Source organism: Mustela erminea, chromosome 11 (assembly GCF_009829155.1).
Source record: "Mustela erminea isolate mMusErm1 chromosome 11, mMusErm1.Pri, whole genome shotgun sequence".
Classification (NCBI taxonomy): domain Eukaryota; kingdom Metazoa; phylum Chordata; class Mammalia; order Carnivora; family Mustelidae; genus Mustela; species Mustela erminea.
Genome location: NC_045624.1, coordinates 106,137,946 through 106,156,045, shown reverse-complemented (window position 1 = coordinate 106,156,045; position 18,100 = coordinate 106,137,946).

The following is an 18,100-nucleotide window of genomic DNA, read 5'->3' as shown; positions in this document are numbered from 1 at the left end:
CCATTCTTTAAAAAATAATCTTAAAGAGAGGTGGTGCTTTATTGGTATCATTATATTCTCAACTACGATAGTTAAAATGAAAACCTAATATATATACTTCTAAATTTTTAAATAGTGACCACTTAAAGGACTAAAAGCAGGATATAAAACTTTAAATTTCTAGCAAAGATCAATACAAACACACAGAAATAAAACAAAAACCAGACAAGATAAATAAAGAGGAAGAGTAACTGAAAAAATTAAAATAAAATGGAAAATAAAAATAATAATTAAATATAGTAGAAATAAAAATAATAAAAAATTATAAAATTATAAATAACTGAAAACAAATGCTGAGATAACTGAAATAAGACCAAATATACTGATAAATGAACATAAATATTTTAAATTTATTCATGAGATACAAACTGCAAATTTGCATTAAAAAGATCCATACACAGGGGTGCCTGGATGGCTCAGTCCTTAAGTCTCTGCCTTCAGAGCTCAGGTCATGATGCCAGGGTCCTGGGATCGAGCCCCGCATCGGGATCCCTACTCCACAGGAAGCCTGTTTCTCCCTCTCCCACTCCACCTGCTTGTGTTCCTCTCTTGCTGTCTCTCCCTGTCAAATAAATAAATAAATAATCGTTAAAAAAAAAAATCCATACACAGGGGCACCTGGGTTGCTCAAGGTAAGTGTCTGTCTTCAGCTCAGGTCATGATCCCAGAGTCCCGGAACTGAGTCCCCCACAGGATGCCCTGCTTAGCGGAAAGTCTGCTTCTCCCTCTCCTCCATCAAATAAATAAATAAAATACTAAAAAAATAAATTAATTAATTAAAATTAAAAAATCCAAACATCTTAGTAACAGGAAGTTTAACTAAAATAAAATATTATAAAAATGGTAAAAGCAAAGGAAAAACAAATGTTTATTAGTAAAATTTAAAAAACAAAAAGAATTCAAGACAAGAAATACTATGGGATAAAAATAAGATAAAATCAATGGCTGACTCCTCATATTTTCTATATAAGAGCAGTAACCATATACATAACTTTGTTATAGACAGAGAAATCGATTTTATTCAAAACAGGAACAAAACAAAATATTTGGAAAGTTTTGGAGGAAAATGTCTGTAATAAATATGAAAAAACCCCATACACGACTGATAATAATAAAAGACAATTTAAATAAATGAAGAAAAAGGATATTTCTTGGTGATGACACTGAGTATTATAAAGATGACATTTATTTCTCCTTTTTTAAATTTTCAGATGTGACAAAAGTGATTCTAAATTTCTCCTGGAAAATAAATAGCTGAGAATATGCAGAAATTTTTTAAAAAGAAGAATATAGTACAGAGGATTTTTGCTCTAATATATATATTACATAATATATAATACACATACAATTAGTATAAATATATCTTAATATAATTTCTAAAATGTATATATTATATATGTTGTATATTTTTATGCTTAATACATACATATGGTATTATGTGTAGTCACACATATGTATCGTACAAAACCAGGCCTGAGTTCTATTAGAATGTTCCCTTAGATTCCATTAGAACTTGGTTTTTGATTAAAAGAAAAAAAAAGCATAATAATCAAATGGGTTACTCAATTAGTTGTGATCTAAAAATGTTCTATTTGGGGAAATTTAACATTTTCAGTTAATGCCATATGCTCACACAAATTCCAGACAGATTCTAGACTTACACTGAAACTAAAAACCATAGAAAATAAAAAAAAATTGGTGAATATGCCTTCTCATGGATGATTTCTCATCATAAAAGCAATAGAATGGGGCATAAGGGAAAGAATTGATAAATATGACTGGATAAGAATTCTTTAAATCTTTCTTTAAAAATCAACATCAAAAAAGTCACAGGGAAAAACAAATTCTAGAAAAAATATTTGGAATTCTTACAGCTTGGAATCAAGATGACTGCCAATTTACATGTTATTTAACTTCATTCATCTCAATTTCATCATCAGTGAAACAGGGATAATAACACTCTTGTTTGTTGAGAGGGCTAGAAATAAAGTATATACTTAGAGTAAAGTAAGTGTCAGCTGTTCTTTCTTGTACTCTGTATCTATAGAAAGTTCAATGTGGAAAATACTTAGACCCTAACAGAAAGACAGGTAAAGGATGTGAGTAATTTATGAAAGAAGAAACTTAATTAGCTAATAAACTTGAAAAATTTAACCTTGCTAATGAGATGCAAATTAAAACAGTAATAAAATACCAGTTTCCATCTAATAAATTAGAAAAAATTAAAAAATATATATAATATAAAAGAGAAGCTTCCTCATACACTGGGAGCATAAATTTCCCACCAACTGACCTTGAAAGCAATTTGGCAATGGGCCACACTCTTTTACCTGTAATTTCACTCCTGAGAATATATTTAAAACTGTCAAAATTTTATTTTTGTGTGAATAATTGGACACATCTTAAATCAAGGGACTCCAAGGTTTTGTGATAACTCAGCTTTATTGATGAAAATAATTTTTGCTATATACTTTAATGTATGTAAGTTTTTTGTTTATGGGTTTTGGTACCATTTATTTTTACCACTTAAAAACATACCCCAAATAGAACTGAAAAAGTTGAAATAAAAATCAAAATTTTAATACTTTCTTCCTGCGCCTTACTTACTCCACTGTTTTGCCTAGTTCCTAGCGTGCAGGGATCCCATTTCAAAGACCACAGCCCAGAATATTTTGCAGTTAGAAAATAATTAAATAAATCATGGCACATCCATCAGTAAAAACTATTTAGCTGTTTGAGATCACAATTTTGGATAATGTTGAATTTGAGAACATGGTTTCTATATAATAATATCTGTGAAGGCGAATGTAGTGTCCAGCTGGCTCCCTGTTTGTCAGCTGGTAGCGCAGGTTCGGTCTGCAATAAATATTTCTTGAAGGAAAAAAGGAATTACAAAAGCAGGACACTAACTTGTATATGCAATGTGGATCTAAAAGTATGAACCAAGATGACAAAAATTGTATACAGACATACTATATATGTGCGTGCATATACACATATTATGCATATATATAATATAGAGAGATAATTTTCAAAAACTCCTACAATGCATTACATAATTATAAACTAAAAGTCAAGGTAGAAATGAATGAAAAAAATGGAACTCGAAATATAACTGTCAAGATGAACGACAATTTTCAAAGGATAAAAACCGAGAATATGAAATAAACAGTTCAAGACCTCAAATTGTATGACTCAGAGGACAGAATAAGAGGCATTCATAGAGGGTTTCTCCAATGTCAAAGTTATGAATCTGGGTAGTGCTACCGCATGCTTCCTTCTGAAAAGCGGGGGAAACTTGATGATGCTTTCTGCTCTCTGTCTGGGTCCTTAGGATATGCCCTTATGTTGGGAGTTCTTGCATGTAAATGTTCTGAAGAGTTTCCTGAGGAACGTGTTAAAAGTGTAGATTCCTGGTTGCCTAGGTTGCTCAGTGGGTTAAGCCTCTGCCTTTAGTTCAGGTCATGGTCTCAGGGTCCTGGGATCGAGCCCCACATTGGGCTCTCTGCTCAGCTGGGAGCCTGCTTCCTCCTCTCTCTCTGCCTGCCTCTCTGTCTACTTGTGATCTCTGTCAAATAAATAAATGAAATCTTAAAAAAAAAAAAAAGGTGTAGATTCTTGAGCCCCTCCCTCTGCAACACTGACTGGCAGGTGTGAGGAAGGGTCCAGGAACCTAACCCTGCGACCTGCCCCAGCTGGGTCTGATGCCCAGGACTTGATACTCACAGTTGGGGGTTGTGGAGAGTGGGACCAAGCCCTTGCCCTGAATCACACAGAATCTCAGCGACACGGCCCATCCCAGAGCGGATGGCGACAGAGAGATGGCGTAGACTGGAGAGGAGGCTAGAAAGGCACACAGAACCCAAAGCTGCCTTATGAAGAGGACTTGAAGAGCAGAAATTCCCAAACTGAAGTCCGTGCAAGCTATTAACAGTTGAAAAGGGTGCTTTTTATCCTGTGGAGATCAGAGAACCCAAGTGACCACAAGAACTTGCTTCCAAAGCCATTCCCAGGCTTGGGAGGGGCCTTAATGCCGAGACTCCTGTAGGTGATGGTCTTTTTCCATGTGTCATCCTTAAGCCCCACTGGGAAGTAACAGATATTATTTTAGATGAAAGAACTACTCAGGTTAAAGTCCCTTTTCTAAAACTTCACTGGGGTCTATCCAGTCGAGTGTTCACAAGGACCGACTCAGTGATGTTGGGGACTCCCGCCTTCCTCACCTGGCCACTCCCGGCTGCACCTGCCCGCCCCTGCCCAGGGGCACTTCGGTAACAATCACGTCAGGCCTCACAGGTGAGCAAGCAGACAGCCAGTACAGGTTCTACCAAAGCAGCTAAAGCCAAGAGACAGTTCATTTGATAAATTTTTCAAAAGAAATTAAGTTGACAGGCTGTGTGATAAGGTAGTAAGAAAAAAAATGTGGCTTAAATTTGGGTTTTTGTAAGATTTGAGTGCATGCCTTCTGCAATCCTGTGTTTAATTTTTTAAATTAAATTTAAAAATTTTTTTAAACATATAATGTATTTTTATCCCCAGGGGTATAGCTCTGTGAATCGCCAGGTTTACACACTTCACAGCACTCACCATAGCACATACCCTCCCCAATGTCCTTAACCCCACCCCCCTCTGCGGCCCCCCTCCCCCCAGGAACCCTGTTTGTCTTATGAGATTAAGAGTCACTTATGGTTTATTGCAAACCTTTATTTCTAACGAAAACTTTGTCTGGAAAAGGGGCCACAAAGAAACTTCGGGAGGTGATGGATGGGTTTATTACATATATTGTGGGGTTGGGTTTACACAGGTACGCATATTGGGTATGCATATGTTCAAATTCACAAATTGCATACATTCAATATGTGCAGCTTTAAAAATATCAATTATAGCTCAGTGAAGTTGTTAAATTGTTTTTTGTTTTTAATCTAGTACCCAAATGACAAGGTCTGTCCCTCCATGCTTCCTTCCTGTCTCCCCCACGAAGCAGCCTTTTGAAAGGTAAATCAGATCCTGTCACATCTTGGTTTCCCCTCATGCTAGGAATGTTTTCCCATTCCCAGATGGTTTCTCCTCATGTTGGGAATTAAATCCCAGGTCCCCACAGTAACCCAGAAGACCCCACCTGATCTTGCCCTTGGCTACTTCTCCGGCACCCTCTTCTCTGGCCTCACCTGCAACCACGCCCACCCACCTGCCCTCAGCCACCTTGACCTCCTGGTCCCTGGAGACCACCAAGCAGACTCCCAGACCAGGGCCGTTTTCTCACTATCCCCTGATGATGTTCCAGAGCCTCCCCTCGCTCCCTTATCTGTGTGACTTCTCTCCTCTTACATGATTTACACACCCACATTCCTCTGCATACTTGACCCTGCTTTATCTCCACTTATAACACTTCCCACTTTCCAGCACAGTGGTACCGCCTCAACGGTGTTTGTCCGTCTCCCAGGCTCATTTCAGTGTGCGAGGGCCTGCATGTGATCCGTCTCGTTCTGTGATTTGTGCCCAGTACCTTGAAGAGTGAATGGCATGGCAAGCAACACTCCCTCAATACATATTTGTCAAATAAATGAATAACCAGCATTTAAAAACACTCCCCCATATCAAAGTTAAATGGGGAGGGGAAAAAAATCTCCCATAATTCTCGCACAACAACAAAGCAAACCGTTTTCCACCGGATCAAAAACAAATGTATTCGATTATTAAAAACTGATTGTAATTGACTATTTTTGTATTGAAAAAACTCGAAATTGGTTTCCCAGCTATTTCAGTGCTCATTTGAATTTACTTTTCTGCTTGTTTTTAACCAATAAGATGATTTCTTGCTGATTTCTTTTTAAGGGAGTCCTCTGCAGCTTTGCTTGACATACCAAGGAAATGAGCTCCCACAAGCAAACCCTGAAAGATGAGAGCCAGGACCCCAGATCCTAAAGGGCTGCCCAGCAGGGAATTAGAGCCATGGGTCCCATAGCTGGAGTTAGGTAAGAAGTAAGGGAACCTGACAACAATCTTTGTCTCATTTGTTTTGTGCAGGAGACAGAAAACTTTTTAGGCCAAAGGCATGGGCATGTAGAGGAAGAATACAGAAGGTCAGAGGAGCAGAAGGAGAAAGGACTGTGTACCCCTGGTACATGGATGTCATTGGAGTAGACCCACTTACCCATCAGATTTGGGATAAGTCAGCCAGCACTGAGTTGAAATTGTCTATTTTCAATCTATTGAGGATTTGTCTGAGCAAATTCATGGCAATGGGTTTAGAATAGGGAAAAAAGGCTTCCAAAGCCACTGAAAAGAGTCAATCGTTTATAAAGACCATAACCCATCTATAGTATATATATTATATACATAAAATCTACATATATTGTATATTATATGTATGTGTGTGTGTGTATATATATATAGAGAGAGAGAGAGAGTGTGTGCCTTACTGATTTGTTAAAAATGGATGTTTTCCTCTGACAACATGTTATCTATTCTTTTTTTTTTTTTTTAGATTTTACTTATTTATTTGACAGAGAGAGAGAGAGATCACAAGTAGGCAGAGAGGTAGCAGAGAGAGAGGGGGAAGCAGGCTCCCTGCCTAGCAGAGAGCCGGATGTGGGGCTCAATCCCAGGACGCTGGGATCATGACCCCAGCTGAAGGCAGAGGCTTAAGCCACTGAGCCACCCAGGCGCCCCAACATGTTACCTATTCTTAATACTCTAGGTACTTGAGGATATTAGGGAAGAGATTCTTTAAAAATATTCAGTGACACAGTAGTAACTCCGATGCTCATCTATACCATAGGGGCAGGCCCTCATTGTCAGTGATCCTGCCGTTGGCTGTATTGATAACTTATTTTTATTGTGGAAGTCATCAGTTCCCAGATAGCTCCCTAAAATAAAGAATGAGGTCCAGAAAAGGCCAGTTGGAGATCCCTGGGCAGAATAGCGTGTTTCTCCGTTAGCGTCCGTAAAACAGTGCTTTGAAGAAAGGATGTTGTGTGCGCGTGTGCGCACACGTGCTCCACGTGCTGGGTGTACATCGCTGTTTTACAGAACGGGAGCGTGAGGATGCCGAGAAAACTTTACGTCTGCGAAAGCAAGTATACTCGGCTCATAGAAGACGCTGAATACCGTTACTCTCTTTCCTTCGCTGTGGTCTGCTGGACGGCGGAATTTTTGATGGTAGCAAATGTTTCTTGATCCTTTCATTCCCCACAGTCCCCAGCACAACAGTTGGCACATGATGAATTGTCAGTAAAATACTTCTCGAGCTACATCCGTCCTGTCTTAGTAGACTTGTCTGAGTACACCCTGATTCAGGACCATCGCCCCAATCCTGCGAACTAAAAAGGACATAAATAAATATTAATAAAAGCCAGCCTTGTTTTAAAGTCACCCTCGATTTCGAAGATTCAAAGGAATATTTAGCTAAGTCTCTTTTTATAGTTTGGGCTGGAAACAAAATATTTTTAATAGTGGTTAGTAAGATAGTTAATGGTGTGGGGAGAACCCCTAAAAACCAACGTCCCAGCTCAGGATTTGTGAGAGCCCAAAACCTCAGGAAGGGGAACATTTAGCTAATCTTTGCAATCACCCTCCCTCCCTCCCCACCCCCGCTCCTTGGAATTATGTTATCTCAGCTCCTTTTAAAAGCTCAGAAGCCTTTTGAATTGGAGCGGCATGTAAAGGACAGTCAAGGGTCACCCTTGGAATATTAAAGGCAAGTGGATTACAGAGAGGGAGGAAGAGGGAGCAGCTGGGCTAGGCGGAGCCCCGTGCAGACCCAGGGCGGAAAATGGGAGGAAAGCTCCCGAGGAGCTGCGCCAGCCGAGAGCGCGTCCGCATGGACGCGAGGTAGTACCGAATATCACAACCCACATTATTCGTGTCCAGGCGCTGCTGCTGCAGTCTGAGAGGAGAGAAAAGCAAAACACGTATTAGCGAAATCAATTAGGCTATGGCCCTTTGAACAGAAACAGAAGGGTTTCTTTAGAGACCGCGGATACAGGAACCTTGAACCCTGAAAAATTAAAAGCCAAGGGACTATTTTAATTCAAGGATCCAGTTGTGTAAGATTTACAGACGGTGGACCGATACTTCTTTCTTAAAATAACAAGGGCTTAAGGTTTATAAATTCCTTCTCAAAAGATGTCAGAGTAATTTACTTTTTAGAAATCCGTGTTTTGACCTTTCTTCCATCATTTATAGGTATTGATCCTTATTTTTGTTTTCTTAAATAAAATCAATGAATATTTAGCGGGGACTTAGTATGTGCCAAGCACTGCCCTAAAATTTGGAAAGGGAGGATGTACAGGGGCAGGCGCCTACTTGTCAGCTCTGATTCCCTCCTGATTTGGGAGGAAGGAGGGGGGATTGGCAGATGGATCATGAATCCCTTTGAAAATGTGCTGAAGACGAAGGAGTTTCTCTGTAAAAAAATGCACACGCGCTCAGTCTTTGTCCGGACAGTTGCTAGACAGAGAACAGTATATACATCTCTGATTATAACTATGCAACGGGGTCAACTGTAAGCACTTTCTGTGGATTATTTATTTAGACGCAAACCTATCTTGAGAGGCATGTATTATTATTCCCCTTTTTTTTCAGGGAAACTGTGCAGAAAGATGTGTTACGACCCTTGCCCCAGGTTCCTCGGGGAGTAGCAAGCGACGCCGGCGCTAGCACAGGCTCTTGGCCCCAGTGGCCAGTGCTGGCCTGGGGACTTGCAAGGTCCCGGTGAGGCTGACCACCGCTGCCCGGGGTGGGCCAGAGCGAGGGCGTCTGTGAGGGGTAGACCAGGTGGTCCGCTGACATTGTATCATCATCTGCGGGAAAACCACCCCAGTATGTTTACAACGCTTAGAAAGATGTGGCTGATGCATTCTTTGGCCAAGCAGTGCCTACCCACATGCCACCACCAGGGGAAAGCTGTACCCTGGCTGAGTGTGGAGGGTCTGGGGTGCTAAACAGGAATTTTGACCCAACTCTGAAGGTGCTCCGAGACTGTCAGGTTTCAGAGCTGGATTTTTTAGGAATGTTAGTCTGTCAGCAGGGGGCAGAATGGATTTTTCTATTTATTTATGGAAATTTGAAACTATAGGGAACTGGGCTATTTTTTGAATCAAAAGTTTTTTGCCCCAACTGTGTGTTCTTTGCCATTCGTGCTGGAAGAACAGAATGAAATGGATCCCCGTATTTAATGTATTATTCATTTAAGTGAGTATTTGCCTCTGAGAAAAATGATGGAGTTAGAGAATTTGTAATAAAATCTTCTTTCTAATATGCTCAGAGGGTTTGGCGACACTTCCCCCTGAATGACATGAGAGCCAATTGTGTAGGAACAGTGTTAGACTCCCCTTGGTGAGTTGGGGATTCTTATGGGGTGAACAAAGGAAATGACAGACCTAAGAGGCCCAGGCTTGGGTTGGGGGGGGTGGGCTCATCTGGGGCCACCCCAAGCTCTAGCATTGGTGCCCTGCTTGGGAGATCTTATCTCTCCTGCCAGTGGTAGCTTTTCTCCTGTTCAACCTCAGTCCTGGGGGAGATGAGGGGAGGAACCTTTCTTATTCCTTTTCAGTGTCTATATTAAATTCTTCCATTTTGTCCTGTGATAAAGTAACACAGCGCACAAGATCAAACTCACATTTTTGGAAGCCGGATGCAAGTCAGTGTGTATGTGTGTGCACATATGTGTACCACATACACTTTCCTTCCTTCCTGTCTGCCTTCCTCACAGTCATTAATCAGTCATCAGTCAACCTATCAATCAATCCAAACACATTTATTAAAAGCCTATTTTGTATCAGACACAATATTCAGAACTCTGAGACTTATTTACCTACAAAAAACTCAAGCATCTCAGCTTGAAGCAAAGGCTTCCGGAAAAGGAAGTGATTAATCAATGGGAAACTGTCATGATTTTACTGCATCAGTGATGCGTCACAAATAGGTTAAGATGGGCAGAACGGAGACCTTTTCTCCAAGTATATTGGAAACTCCACCCAAAATGGATGAGAGGAGCCAATATGGTGGTTCAAGGCTTGGAGTGGAGGCTTTGGTCCTCCCTTGCCTCTCTTGGAGGTCCTGGAGGCCCCTCCCTAAAACCTGAGAGCTTCTCAGTTCAGTGCTCAGTTTGCACACTCTGAAACTAGAGGCAAGGTCTTTCCATTCTGTGAATTTATGGCATCATCCACTTCTGCAGAAGATTGCAAATGTTTGAGATTATATGTAGTGAGTACCTCCAGAAAGAAAGCATTTTTAGGACAGAGATTGGTTGTTCTTTCTTTGTACATTCGAACCACTAAATGCCAGTTCACTTTAATCTGAGTTGTATTCTGATTCAATCCGATACCTATTTGAAGCCATCAGATTATGAAGAATGTGTGAATAGAGGGTGTGCATATGCGGTGTCAATACCACTATGTAACACCATTACCAGAAGACCAGATCTCAAAAAGTCTGAATAGAGCTTTTATTGATGCTTTTTCGCAAAGCAGCAGAAATGGAATTGATGGCGTTATTAAGTTATCAATAACAGTGTCTCCCTTTTTTTTTTTTCCCAGATAAGTAAGTATACATGAAGCCTCAACCACACCATCATTTTAACCTCTTGGGGCCAAAAGAACTCAGACCTATAGAGGTTCAAGGTGATGATCTAGATTTGTGTCTGAGTGCACTCTAGAAGTCCAGAACTCACAGACTCCCATTTGACTGATGGTTACGTTGTTATTCCAACTTAGAGGTTGGTACTGATGAGCTGTTTTGTTTATTTGCTTGTTTCTGTTTAGATGTAGTTCCATCTAATACTCTTATCTTTAATTGGAGTCCTCATAAATGTGTTGATAGTTAACCCTGAACAACAGAAGTATAAGCATAGTGAAAAGGAGGTGGGGCTAGGAGAAAAATAGAGCCGCTGGGTGGTGATTAATAGGGGAGGAGGAGGTTGCTTATTTGAAGTTCCACAAAAAGACAAGAGATGCTTCGACTCTGCCCATATGTACATTTAAATTAAATACCATCTTCTGACATCCAGGCAAATCAGATATTTTGCTGTCTTATTTTTCCTTTCAACATGATTGTGGCCATCTACCTTAACTAAACAAACCTGAGAGAGTGTTGGAGATGGGTGGGGCAGGAAAGAGTCTAATTTGCCTAGACCATCTTCTGAAGAGGGGACCCCATTTCACTCTGTAATGACCTGCCCGCCCCTAAGACAACATTCCTCTAACTGGGGATATATCTAGTAGGGTGGGTTGTGCTGCAAATGGCCTTTTTACACACAGCTGTTGGGTTCTTTCTGGTGGATATGGTAGTCGGTCACGGTTACAGGTAGATGAGGGCTTGCTATGTCCCCAAAGCCTTGCCACCTGCTTAGAATGAAAATAAGCTCTGAGGCCAGATATTGCCATACATACAGACATTTATTGAGCATGCTTTTATTAGCAGATAATGCCCAAATTGTTCGTTCAACCTCTCTCAAAGCTTGAAGAAGTTATAACCATCTGTCGTTTTAGGTGAACCTAGCACAGCATGCCTGGAAGTTCTCTTAAGGCAGATAAGGCAAGATTTCAGAAGCAAGGTCTGTTTCTCTCACAGCATCAGGCAGCTAGAATTCTCCGAACCATAGACTGGATGTGGGATAGTTTCTAGCCTGAAACACTGAGGCAGCAGGACTTGCTAGGTTCTTCATATCCTTTGATTCCACTCAAGGAAGGGGAATGTCCCTAAAATATTTGAGCTAGGGCATATATCTTGAATGTGACTAACTAAATGAAAACCCATTTCTAGCTTCCAGTAAGGCTGGTCAATAAGATTCTAATCTCACGAATATTGATATCAATTATACAAATCAGCAAAATGCAGGGTGAGGGAGTGGTGGATGGTGAATGGAGGTAACTGAATTTGGATGCCTGAGGTATCCAAGCCTGAGGTAGGGTCTTTCTGAGGAAATGGTAGCTCCCAGAGAAGGAGCATTGGTTGAGGCAGCTGACTGAAGCTAGGGTGGAGCTCAGGAGTCAGAAAACCTTTCCTGTCAGAAGACAGAGAGTAAATATTTTCAGTTTTGCAGGCCACACAGCAAAATGGAGGCTGCCTCCTGAGGAAGAAACATGACCTTGGAGAGGCAGCTGCCTTCCGGGGAAGGCAAGTCCTGAGGGAGGACACAGCTGTGAGCCATCTCAGCCAGCACTCGTGGCAGCTGGGAGAAGATAGTGCTGGTGGTGAAGGGGGTTCTGGGAGGCACACCACGGCATCCACCGCAGCGTAGACTTCTGGTGCAGCTGGACCCTGGTCTGTTGGATGCCTCAATGTGGGAGGTGGTGCGATGGAAGGTGGTGTTTCTGTACAATGCATCTATCTTTCTAACCATATTCATGTGCATTATCTGTGCATCACCTCACTCAAGTCTTGCAGGGTCCCCCTTGAGAATAGAAAGCCCCGTTGGTATGGAAACCAAGATGCAGACATAGTGACTCACTCGTGGTCATGCAGGTGCTTGATGCAAAACCAGAGAACATCCACGAGCTCTTGGGAAGCCTCCTTAGTGATTTACCCTCAAACCCAGCCTTTCTTTTGAAGTTTGAATGCCTGCTTGATTTGCACAGAATACTCAGCTTGTTTCTTTTGGGATGGGGTCCAATAATATCCCAGCCACACTGGGAGGTGGGGAGGTGGGGGAGATAGATTAACAGTTGGAAACCTTGGGCTGAGGACAGAAACCCAGGTTGGTATCAACATTTCACTGTGAAAATCTATTGTGAGATGAACAAGAATGTGTTTGTGTAAGCTTTGTAATTAAATTCATTATAATGTAAATTTCTATTTATTGAATATTTGTTAAAAACGGGTTTTTCTGCTTTCTTCAAAACAATTTTTGTTCGCAGTTTAGAAGGTGACATTTAAAATGAAAGACATGGCAGTGGGTGAATTTACGGTATTTTTAGTGTTTTGATCGTTACTAATTTTCAGAATTTTCAACAATAAATATATATACTTACAACAGTAGAAAAAATATAAAAATAAACAATGGTCTTATTTCTTTTCTTTTTTTTTTTTTTTTAAAGATTTTATTTATTTATTTGACAGAGATCACAAGTAGGCAGAGAGGCAGGCAGAGAGAGAGGAGGAAGCAGGCTCCCTGCTGAGCAGAGAGCCTGATGCGGGGCTCGATCCCAGGACCCTGGGATCATGACCTGAGCTGAAGGCAGAGGCTTTAACCCACTGAGCCACCCAGGCGCCCCACAATGGTCTTATTTCTAAAAGTAAAATAGAATGTCTTTACAAATTATTATTAAAAAGAGGAAATATTGCATGGTTATAGAAATGCCTTGTAACTTTCGAAGGAACGATTCTTCAGTACGTTAACTATTTTAATGAGAACCAACTGACTTAATAATATTTCGTAATTGGCAAAAGAAAGATAAAGATTGACTTCATGATCAAGGTAACAAAATTCACACTTCAAGTTTTCTTTCCCAAAACCCATGAAAATCTAGTTTTATCCTCTTAATTATCTGTGATTTTGATTTTACCTCTTCTCAGCAGGAGAAATTAAATACAAAATATGGTGCTGTCTTTGCATCTTAAATGAGCTGTAGGTAAATGCATCAACCTTTTTCTAAATTGAAAAGTGGTCTTCTAAGGGGGTGGGGGAAGGCCTGATACATTTTTTTTCTTTATAATGGATATAATTTTTCTATTGAATTCTAGAAATAGCTCCGTTGAGCATCACTTCACCATACTTTGGCACTTGGCAAACAAGTGAATTGTTTCCTCAGATTTGTGAAACCTGCCTGTCTTGTTTACATTTCCCTCAAAATCTTCTGACTGCTTGCTTCAGAGTTGGTTTGTATGTACATAAAAATATGCTGGGCCCAGTTCAAGCTCGGTTTAGATGGGGGTGGCTGTTTCCATCACGTGGGTGCCACTGGACACGGATGCTTTGCTGAGTTAATCATCTTGCTATCTTAAGTTTCTCTGACTTCTCAAATGAGAATGATTCTGCTTACAAACACTCTGTTGGCTAAATTATTGCAGGCCTTTAGCTGAATTATCTCTTTGTTTATTGGGGGTTATTGCTGACAGCTGAGTGAAGGCCCAAACTGAATCCTCTTCCTTCATACAGTGTCCTATATCTGCTCTTCAGGTAAAGGGGGGATTACAATGGAAATATACAGGGATATATTTTTTTTTATTAAAAAATTGTTTTTATTTTGAGAGACAGAGAGAGAGCACGCGTGCAAGCGGGGGAGGGGCAAAGGGAGAAGGGAAATCCCAAACAGATTCCCATGCTGGGCACAGAGCTGGACGTGGGGCTCAATCTCATGACCTCAAATCATGACCTGAGCTGCACAGGGACATCTGTATTTTAAAATTATATTAAAAGACATCAGGAATTAGTATACAGTGAGAATATAGACAGTTAGTATATGCTAAGTTGTATGTGACCATATAGAAATGAGCTGTAGGTAAAAGTTATTAAAGTGTGGGAAGCACCGGGCAGATGTGTACTTGCTGAAGGCTTCCGGGTAATTATTGCAGCATCATTGATAGTTAGAGCTCTAGTTTACATTAGCAGTAATGTGAATGTAAATTTAGGAGAAACTCTAAAATGAGTTTCAAGAGGCACCAGATCCAGTGGACAATGCAACAGAGATTACAAGGAGAGGTCCTTCCACGTTCAGATGATTTGGGGAAATGCCAGGGTTAAGCAGAGTTGAATTGGTTTCTTTCCTGGAAGTCTCGTCTGTTGCATTTTCCATGCGGGTATGATTACAAAACTCTTTTAAGTAGAATATTTTTTGGGAAAAATGTCCTGGGGAATGCACTTTGGGAAATGCTGTTTTATTCCAACCTTTTCATTTTCCAGATGAGAGAATTGAGGGTATCGGTAGTCAAATGTTTTGCTAAGTTTCTTTAGACCATGAACCTGAATGCAAGCCTGGAAGTTTGACACTATCTGATGTCCTGTCTACTACACTGTATCATCCCATAGATTTCACACGAGCAGTGTTGGACAGAGAAGTGTTTTGTTCTTAGACTCTGCAGGGAGGAAGGCACTATGCACAACATGCTCTGGGAATCAGTTATCCAGGGTTTAATGCCCTTCAGGGTTCATAATTCAAGTTCTGGGACACCCCATGAGTTACTAAATTTATGAGCCTTAGTTTTTCATCCAGTGCCTACTGGGCAGTATTAAAAGATGAATCTACTGAAGTTCAAAATACTGCATCACCACTCACGAGCTGTGTTGGGACAAGTCACTCGGCTTTGCTGAGTCTCAGACCTGTGTCCCTCAAAGGGGGACTAATGCCTTGCACAGTTTGGGTGACATTATATACATCTGAAGTATCTCTCTTCCTTTGAGACATGGGACCGATTTTTGTTCTTTGACAGTGCTGGGATTTCAGTCATCGCTTGGTGGGTGTGATGTTGATCACAGTCCTTTCATTGTAGGACATGGCGAAACTTCTTGTTCAGATTTTGCTCATGGAAGCTGCTTCTCCTGTTCCTTCTTCTCTCAGCGTCTGGCTCTTGGGTCTCTGATGAGCCTCATGCTTCGTCATGGATTGACCTCTATTGACACCCGCCATGTCCTGTTCTTAATACCTACTCGCCACTCCTCCATATTGAACTAGTCATTCTTCCTCTATCAGGGCTGATAAAAGAATTGCAGAGAAGTCCCAGCTTCTTCGCCTGCAGTCATGACAGTTTCTGATTTTTAAGCAAGATGTCTTCGCCACTTCTATTTTTTGCCTCTCTTAGCTATTTCCGTTCCCGCAGGCTGCTGCAGAGGTCCTTGTGCATGGTACCATTGCAACTCTCTTGCATTCCCGCAATCACCTATGTTGGTGCCTGTTGGAAGATCCTTTCTTTGCCCTGGCAGAAAGGATTTTTATGGACTGCCATCCCTTTTGGCAGGGGAAGAATGACTCCTGAGCCGAGTGCTGCTTGAAAGAGGCACTCCCGCATCACTTATGACTGTGCTCAGTGGTTACTGCTTGTGACACATTTTCAAATGGACCCCCCACTGGCTGCAGCTGTGATTAAAAGCTGTCTGCTCTCTGCCTCACTGGGGGTTTGCTGTTTAACCATGTCATGCACATATAGATGTGGGCTACAGCTGCATCACGGAAAACGTAGAGTGTTTTGTAAGATGAAAAATCAAATGAGTACCTGGTTGACAAACTCCTGAATTTCCTAAGCTCGAGTCCCCGAGAGGCACTAGTTGGGAACCGAGCCATGTATGAGGTACATAAAAGTAATTTAAGGAAGAAGAGCTAATGGTCAGTGAACACATACCATCCGCCAGCACATGCTTTGCGCACATCAGCCAGACTGAACGCCTTCAAGATTTAAGTGCACTTGAACTTAGCAGCCGCATTTCGGCTCCTCTGCGTGCTTCAGAATTTAGTTTGACCATTCACAGATAAAACAAAAAGGAAATATTTTTTGTTTTGGGGAAGACTACCCAGATATTCTCCGATACCGTGTTTGGTTGATTCTGGGGTTTGAGTGCCATTCTAAACATACGTTTCCCATGAACGCTTTCTTAAAAAAAAAAAAAAAATGCCGAAATGAGCCATGTGGCCTCAGAGATAGGGTGTCTCAAAGGCACAGATCACAACCCTTCCTCTAGATTAGACAGACTGAGTATTCAGCCTTTTGTGAAGTAAAAATGTCCTGGAATTTAAACCTGGGCTCTTTACTTCAGGTGAGGAGTACACTTCACCAAAAGCGGGAGGCAAAGCCATGTTCCCTTTCCTCCCCACCCTGCTCCAGGAACTGACCCAGAAGAATCCAAACACATTCCCCTAGCTGCCTAGGAAAGAAATCGGGGGTGGGGAGAATTTGAGAATTTCGAGTCTCCTTTCCCCTGCCCCTGCATTCCTCCACCCCTGAGAGTCAAGCACTCCCCATCTCAGTGGCCAAACACAGTCAATGAAATGCTAATCTATCACCAGCAAATTCAGGCTGACAATACCGAGAATCGACCACATTGATGACATTGATTATATTTCAAATATTTACAATATGGTGAGACAAGCCTAATTTATTTTCTAAAGAGTTCAAGGTAGGTATCACCGATCCAGAGGGGGGAAACAATGGAGAAATGTTTGTGGTTGCTATCTGCAATCATCTGATGCTGACAGAGAGTAGTATTTTATTTAGTAATTAACAGTGTAAAGGGGAGAGGAGCTGTCATGTTGGTTCTTAAGCCGGGGAATGTGATGAAAGATGATATCTACGATCTCATCCTTTCCACTTGTTTAGGATTGTCAGGATGAGAAATGTCAGCATTATGAAAGCCCGGCTCTGCTCTTGATATGATAAAACCCTTCAAAAGCCAGTCTTTCTCTCCCTCGTCCCCCTCCTTTCCCTCTCTCTCTCTCTCTCTGCACTTGCTTTTTTATTTATCCTGTTTTGTTAGATGGCAGAAATATAATTCTTTTCTTTTTTCCTATTATAAGCCACCATTTTTGTTTTATTATATGTTTCACAACCCCTAATGCCCCACTGAAAATTACCTTGTTAAATGACAGTGTTTCGAAGCCATGAATCCTTTCCACCATTCCCTCAGAGGTTTGAAACAGTCAACAGACTGTAAAGAATAAATAATAAAAAAGTATTGATTATTTTGATGACTGTGAGATTCAATTAAGTATTAATTTTGCCCTCCAGTGGACCTATCAAGGTATTCAAAAGGGAGGATTCGGCTCAGCTAAATGCGTGCTGAGTGCCTCAGCCTTAAATAGGGAGAAAATGTGTTTACCTACAGTATTTGAAGAAGAAGTGCATTGATGCACAGAGTCCAATATTAAGTGCTGTGCACATTAAGCCCTGGTGACAGTGACATTGTTTTCAGTGGTATGAGTATTGACTAAAGAAGTGCATTTGATGACAGCTTAAACTATTTGTATTGATTAACATTTTCATAGATTATCATGTGTCATATCAAATTCACTTTTCAGGCATGAATACATTAAAAAAAAAATAACCACAGGCATACCGGGACCAATATAAGGATGGGACAAGAGAGCCTGCCGCCCCACCTGCTCCTTTGCTGGTCACCTGTTTCCTGCTC